The sequence below is a fragment of the Alosa sapidissima genome, chromosome 6 (genome assembly GCF_018492685.1).
Source record: "Alosa sapidissima isolate fAloSap1 chromosome 6, fAloSap1.pri, whole genome shotgun sequence".
Lineage (NCBI taxonomy): Eukaryota > Metazoa > Chordata > Actinopteri > Clupeiformes > Clupeidae > Alosa > Alosa sapidissima.
The window spans coordinates 32,009,181-32,017,133 of NC_055962.1; the positions used below are offsets into that span (position 1 = coordinate 32,009,181).

At 42.2% G+C, this 7,953-nt stretch overlaps 1 protein-coding gene and 1 long non-coding RNA gene across 2 annotated transcripts in view; one reads left to right on the top strand and one right to left on the bottom strand.

The window, feature by feature from the left end:
• The window catches only part of LOC121711271 (interferon-induced GTP-binding protein Mx1-like), a 36,005-nt gene extending 34,877 nt beyond the window's left edge, over window positions 1-1,128 (bottom strand). The window contains exon 1 of the mRNA XM_042094695.1: window positions 803-1,128. The gene's annotated coding sequence lies outside the window, so the exon portion shown is untranslated. The remainder of the gene's footprint in view (window positions 1-802) is intronic.
• Window positions 137-7,788, top strand: LOC121711347. Its single transcript, XR_006032288.1, has 3 exons — window positions 137-207; window positions 5,747-5,749; window positions 7,766-7,788. It is a non-coding gene; the product is annotated as an uncharacterized LOC121711347 (long non-coding RNA).
• The last annotated feature ends 165 nt before the right edge of the window (window positions 7,789-7,953 follow it).

Below are 7,953 nucleotides of genomic sequence, written 5' to 3' on the forward strand. Positions count from 1 at the left end.
TTTTGATTTCAGAATTATGGAAAATACTTTATGTGTATACTTTACTGTATGGATTGATTTTTTGGGGGGCCAGCCGTGGCCTACTGGTTAGCGCTTCGTACTTGTAACCGGAGGGTTGCCGGTTCGAACCTCGACCATTTTGTGGTCTCTGCTTTTATCCCAATCTGTGAATTAGCGAAACACTCAGCACGCAGAGAACACACAGTGGTCAAGATCCCTGACTTCGCCCTGAACAAAGACAAGATCTATCATGAAGCATCAAAAGAGAATCAAAGCTAAAATACTTCCAATGTAAGGCCTTTCATTTAGGCAAATGTATCAGGTCAAAAATAGCCCATCACATCCTCCACCCCCTTATAGGCTACAGGCATCAATGAGATAACAACACTTAATATAGTCTTTATTTATATGATTTTGGTTTTGATTTTCTAATTGGAGTAAGTGTTTGTGACAACACGTCATGATAAATTTGATAATGTTTGATAATGTTTTGGTATGAAGCATCTTTCACGTAATGCATGCGCACTCTAGGAAGTGAAAGTAACCGTAATGTGGCCAAGGCCTAAAATGCGCTCCGTGTCTGTAGCTGTCTGTGCACGTACATAATCCATTCTTCAAATGGAGAACAAATTCCTGACAGTTCCTGATCGCCTGTTCACCTGTTATTCTCGGGATCTACAGGGCAAGTCTTCAAGATCTACCGGTCAATCGACGGGTTGGCGACCACTGATCTATAACATAGAATCAAATTGAGTGGAATTTGTGAAAGGTCCATTTTTTTTGGTGTTACTATGATGCTTACCATTGTATCCCACTGTGAGCTTCGATAGTTCCCAGAACAGAAGTCACCTGTGTAATCCACGTGGTCGGCTTAGCTGATTTACTCTGACCCTTCCTCTGATATTCACTTCTGACTTGCTTGGTTTTTCCTAATGTCATATTTCACATTTCAGATCACGTCAAATGAACTGCCTTTTCATTTCAGAACTCCTGTCAAAGGAAGCATGTCTTCCTGTTTCCAGTTCTGAGGTAGTTTCCAGATTTTCACAAAATGCATCCTCTAGAATGGGCAGCGCTGAGTGAGAAAAATCACTCAAATGAACAATGTAAGGTGAGATGGCGATACCAGCCCCCCTCGCCCACTTCCTTTTTCAGCTGTTATAGTTCTCATGTTTTGGTTGTCAGTTCTGCACTGTGGTTTCTCTTGTGTGCGTGTGGCAATGGGATGCAGGAAGTACCATTCCATTGTTTTGCAACACCATTACATGAGATGTACAAAATATGACCACCACTCAGTCCTGCACATACTACGGTAAATAAAAAATAAAGAACTGTGGGGGGGGGGGGGGGTAGACCTCACTCCCAGACGCCTCAAGAGACACTCAAGAGTACTGCTGGTGTGAAAGCTAGCGTGGGCTTTTAGCTCCATTGTCAGCGCGCTCGATCCGAGGTGCTGCTGTTTGCTGCTGTCGCAGGTTTGATTCCGGGCGTGTGCAGGGCTGAACCGCGCAGGTTCAACACAATGCAGGTTACATTGGGGCAGTGACCTGGATTGGGAGTGAGGTTTAGGAGGGTGAGTGTAATGGATGCCAGTTTAGCTTGATGTCAAGTTAGTTGTATGTGGAATGTTGGTAAACCCCCGATGTGCTGCTGGCATGAAAGCTAGTAGCCTGGGTTTTGGCACCCCCCCATGTGCTGCTGGCATGAAAGCTAGTAGCCTGGGTTTTGGCACTCCCCGATGTGCTGCTGGCATGAAAGCTAGTAGCCTGGGTTTTTAGCCCGATTCACGCTCGACTTCCGATCCAAGGTGCCTATTATTTGTTGATAATATCGTAGTCTACAAGGTAAGGAAGTGGCATATGTCTCAGTATGCCTACCCTACCTCAAGATAAACCTCTGCTCTGCATCAAAACGAGCACACTTCAAAATACAAATTCTCATATACAGTAGGCTAAGATTATTATCAAGACTTCAGCCTTAGTTTAGTTTAGTTTGGATTTTTAGGTGAATTTAGGGACCGAAAAGAAAAGGAAATTGAAATGGTTTTGGGTTGTTTGGGTCGTTTATTGATGTGAATAGTTAAGCCTAGCGCTGCTGTGCGCAAGTGTTTATTGCTAATTTCGTTATTTATTTTAAAAAATCATCATTATAAAAAAAAGGGCAGCCGTGGCCTACTGGTTAGCGCTGCGCCGGGATTAATGTGTGCTTCACCTCACTGTGTGTTCAGTGTGTGCTGAGTGCGTTTCACTAATTCACGGATTGGTCTAAATGCAGACACCAAATTTCCCTCACAGGATCAAAAGAGTATATATACTTATACTATACTTATTTAAAAGAACCCTTTGTGTGTTTCGAAACACAACCGAAGTTTAAAGGTTATTACACCGTTGCAGTGTTTGTTTAGCCTATTAACTTGTGATATCACCAGTTAACAAGGCGTAGCCTATATTTCTCACATGAGCCTACGTTCACCTGTGTTAACTGAGGCTACAATATGTTGTTGTAAACCAACATTCCCTGACTGTAAAAAATGGGATGTTACCTGCGTGTAGTTTCCATCCACTGTCTTTGAGAACCCCATCGGGATCTCCGTTACTTTAGGCTACTACTAATTACTGACTGCAAATACAGTATCACCAGTCAACATAGCAACGCACCAGACTAACCAGCGCAAGGCTTTACAATGCATCATTTTTATGTTGGTTGTCCCAGACTAGAGACAATGGAAAGGTGCATTGTATGGGCAAGGGGGACACTGTTGTAGATGCGGACCGACCGACTCACTAGCGACCTAGCGGAATACCTTCGAGAGGTCAGAACCATGGCAGGCCTATATGGACAAAACGGTAGGTCTAATATAACTGTTTTTGTTTTAATGTATAATTGATTGCCCTCGTCCAAAGCATCCAACTCAAAGCTGGTTGGTTGGCTAGGGCCAATCTCCCTCTTTCATACATGGTTTGATAAATTGGACAGGACAGCCTAGACTTCTTTTTCTTTTTTTTTTCGCATGGCCAATTTTCAAGGATTCCCGGGACACTGAAAGACCAGTGCACGAGACTTGTTGGGCATGTAGCCCCACAAGGATAGCATGGAACCATTTTGTTTTTCGTTTTGATCTGTAGCCCCCCCGCTGGACTGGACCCCCGAAAGGAGGGTAGGGCGGACACAGTTTTCTGTGAATATCTTTAGAACCGTAGGGTTTAGGAGGACCACCATTTTTTTGTATGTTGATCTTAAGGCCAAGTTTTGTGAAATTCCCTTCATGAGGGGCCATACAATAAATTAATTTATGTGTACATTTAGTAACCATACACCAACAGAGTTTTCTGTGAATATCTTGAGAACCGTAGGGGCTAGGATGACCAATTTCTGCGTATGTTTGCCTCCAGGTGTCATGGTAACCCATTCCATATGCACACATGTGCATAAACAGATATTCACACACACATACATTCACAGTAATCATACGTATGACACATACACACAGACATATGTACGCATGCATGCACATGCACACATACACAGGCACACCCACAAGCACATGCACGCACACACACACACAAACACACACACACATAAACACGTACACATGCACACAATTCAAGAATTTCTCAGAATTATGAACAGGCAAGATGGGGGTGGGGTTGTATAACATGTATTTTACATGTGAAATCTATGAACTAATCATGTTTTGGTACTTGTTGTCTAGCAGATACCAGTGAGAATTGAGTGTGCATAATGTAATTCAGTGAGACAGTTAGAGTCATATATGCCTTTCACCCTTTGTTTTTAGCCAGCAGCCAGACCAGCAGATACCCTGACTTTGCTGAATTACTGAAGCTAAGCAGGCTTAGTTAGTACTTGGATAAGAAACCTCCTTGGAAGAGTAGGTTCCTGCTGGAAGTGGTGTTGGTGGCTGGCCAGTAGGTGGCACTCTTCCCTGTGGCCAAAAGCCACCAAACAAATATTAATCCCAATGTCCTATTGCAGTGACCGGGACACTGTACTGCAGGAGATATTTTCCTTTGCATGAATGTTAAATTGAAGTCCTGACTTACCATGGTTGTTAAAGATCCCATGGCACTTATCGCAAAGAGTAGGTGGTTCCCTGATTTGCTTTATTTATGTACACATACAGTACATAGACACACACACATGCACACACACACTACACATGCACACACACGACACGCACAAACACATAAACACACATACACACACACCCTCACACACATGCACCCACACATACAGTACAAACACACCTACATACACAAACACACGTACACACACAAAAAAAAAAACACACACACACAACACATGTACACAAAAACAACCACACACTCTCTGCACACACTCAATTACAAACACACATAAAACGAACAAAGTAGGAAATGAACACAATTTGACAAGCGTGACTTATTTTTGTGGAAAAAATGTGCTGGGCGGCGGTCATATTTTGTACCGCTCTGTGGTACATCTAGTTGTAGCACAGTTTGGCTGAGTAGCCTTTTAGTCAAAGATAAAGCAACACGATACCATCAAATTAAAATCTGTTCAAAGATCATTGGGGTATCTGTAGCACACCTCTTCCAGGAAGCCCACAACAAGAGCATGCTCAGGCTGGCTAGATATATTTCCACGGACACTTCACATGTTCTACACAGAGAATATCAGCTACTGCCCTCAAACAGGCGCTTTATAATAATAATAATAATATGTTTATTTTATTTAGCGCCTTTCTCAAACCCAAGGTCGCTTTACATAGTAGGAAGGCAGGGAAACACAATAACAAACAAACAAAACAATACAACAGAGACAAAGGCAGGGAAACACAATAACAAACAAACAAAACAATACAACAAAGACAAGTTATCTGTATGGAACTATGTGTTGGGTGTGGAGAAGTGATCATTAAACAGAAAGGTCTTGAGATGTGCTTTGAAGAAAGGAAGAGGACGACAGGCACAAAGAGGTTGGGGGAGGGAGTTCCAGAGTTTGGGGGCCAAGACACTGAAGGACCTGCCACCCAGGGTGGAGAGTCTGGAGCGGGGGCTTTAGAGTTACTTCTTTCAAGCGCAACAGACTCAGATACTCTTATACATTAATCAATCCTTTTGTTAAACCAGCAACATTAAGATCTATCCATGGATGCAATGTTGAAAGTTTGGATGTATTGATGTAGCATCTTTGTAATATATTGTCTTCTGTCATGCTTGATACTATCGTTTGTGCCTTTGTTTCATGTTTGTCTGTTGATGCTTTATGTCCTACATGTATATCTACATGTATGTATTGTTTCTGTCCTTTACAAAAATAATTTCAGCACAAACTGACAAATAAAGTTGTGTCGTATCATTCTCCCCTGAATACTGATTACTCAAACTCTTTTAAGCAGCTGAGACCTGTGCTGCCTGTCTGTCCTCGTCGCTGTTGCACCAGAGACTCAGTTCGGTGCCCTTGGCTGCCACACCAGTACACTCTGCCCTTGATCCTGGACTTTCTTGCTCCTTCAGTTAAGTCAGTATCCTCTGTGCTTTTGAACTCACGTTAAGGACTCTTGGATTTCCTTTTATGCTGCTTCTGGATCTTCTGTGTGTTTTGGATGCCTCTCATTTATACCCTGTTCATTTTGGATTGATCTTCGGTGAGTTTGACTGAGACTCTAATTCTGCTAATAAAGATAACTATGATGCTTTGAAAGGATCCTGATGACCTGCGTCTATGTGTATCCTGACACTGACAGAGGGTGACTTATTGTTGGAATATACCATCAATGCAAACAAATCTGCTCCAGGTATAGATTATCCTAGCCAGCTCAAATTTATATTTAAAAATAGCCTTGTTATTCCTATTTCATTTCAGCAAAAAAAAAAAAAAAAACTATCCAGATAAATCATGCCATCCGGATAGAGTGAATTTGATTGGATGAGAAGTATAAACATATACCATTCCGACAACCTGGTTTGTACGCGATCCACAGCACCTGCACATGACATCATAGACTATCACGTAAATGCGCACAAGTTAACACACTTTAGGCCTAATATGTCATATAATTTCCATAATATAGGCCTAAAGGAGAGGCAGTCTAAACGAATGTAACTATCTAAGGACTATAACCAAAATATTGGAAAAAGAGAGAAAAGTAAAACAACAATCTAAGAGAGTATCTAATACACCCTTCAAATACACACCATGGGCTTTATCTTGCACACACACGCACTTTAACACTTTAAATTGACTTCGCGCAAATTTGTGGGCGGATCTTGGGCGCTGTCTCTATTTTACCGGCGGAATATTGACTGTTGCGCCCGACGCAAATCTAAAATGGGGTGGTCTGTAGCAGCTACATTATTCATGGGTGTGGTTTGGGCGTAACGTGCAATAAACCAATCAGAGTGTCATCTCACATTCCCTTTAACAACAGGCGTGCTTGTTCCATAGCGGATTGCTATTATGATGGCAGATTTGCAGGCGCAACCAGGAACGGTTCACAGTGCTATAGTCAGTTGTGAACAGTTTGCTATTGATTTTTCCTCTTGACAAAATGTAAAATGTAATTTAAAAAAATACAGAAATGTCACTTTCCGATGTTTTGGGATCACTCTCACTGAATCACGAGCTTATGAATGCATGGTGATATTTTTGCAATGTAATCTAACATTACCTCACTATAGACAATGCAGATCTGTCAGATAAGCTCTCCTCTCCCGAGCTGCTGCTGGGGCATTTGGGTTAAATGGAATAGGCATGCAGTTCGTCTCATTAAGTCCTCTAATATTTCCTAATTTATGTCATCAACACATCCGTGATTCGTGAAAATGTGTTCGCAACACAGGCGCCCAAGCAAGCGCTCCTGCAGGTGTAAGCTACGGCTGTACCTTACCAACAGGCAACTAGAAACACTTTCCAAGTTGACCTAACTTTCCAACTCTGCACATGTATCCCATTAACTGCATTACAGTGGGCTATTTACAATATTTATTTCATATAAAGTAGAGTTTGTTAACACGTTATCATCAACTTAATGCACGCACAACTTTTGTTTGAGCAGGAGAGAGAATAACAATGAATGGACGCAGCAACTACAGAAATTGTAGCGAAGGCTACTTGCTGCTTTCTTTTACTGTCTATGGTTGCTGGTTAACAGCACATAATAAGCTTATTTAAGCTAATTCACAAACTCAAGACTTCAAGGCCATCATGGATATAAAACGTTTTTTTAAAGCAACGAAAGGATGGAGGGAACATAGCAAAGTTTTGGAGTTATTTCAGATGGGCTACAAGGTAGGCAAATTTGTGGTGCTTGTCAAAACCTTAGCGCAGCTGGAGTAATGCTTATAGGCTGATGTTAAAGTGCACACGATGTTTAAAGCCATACACAACGGTAAATTGGAACAAAACTAAAGGTCACTTTAGCCTTTATAGGGCTGTATAAAGTTGTCCAAATTAATAGGTCGTAATTGTTGTTGTTGTAAAGATATTGCATGTAGATGTATATAGGCTACTACATTTTTAGTTGACCAATGCACGAACAAAGCCGGGAAACTGACAAATATTATCAAGGCTTTGAATGTTTCCATCTGTGCACAGGGTGTCTGTAGATCGGTGTGCATAGCATTCATTTCTGCAAGCCTGTGGCCATGCAGTATACTGTATATACTTTTTTGATCCCGTGAGGGAAATTTGGTCTCTGCATTTAACCAATCGGTGAATTAGTGAAACACAAACAGCACACAGTGAACACACAGTGAACACACAGTGAAGCACACACTAATCCCGGCGTAGTGAGCTGCCTGCTTCAACGGCGGCGCTCGGGGAGCAGCGAGGGGTTAGGTGCCTTGCTCAAGGGCACTTCAGCCACGGCCCACTGGTCGGGGCTCGAACCGGCAACCCTCCGGTTACAAGTCCAGAGTGCTTACCAGTAGGCCACGGCTGCCCCTTAAAATA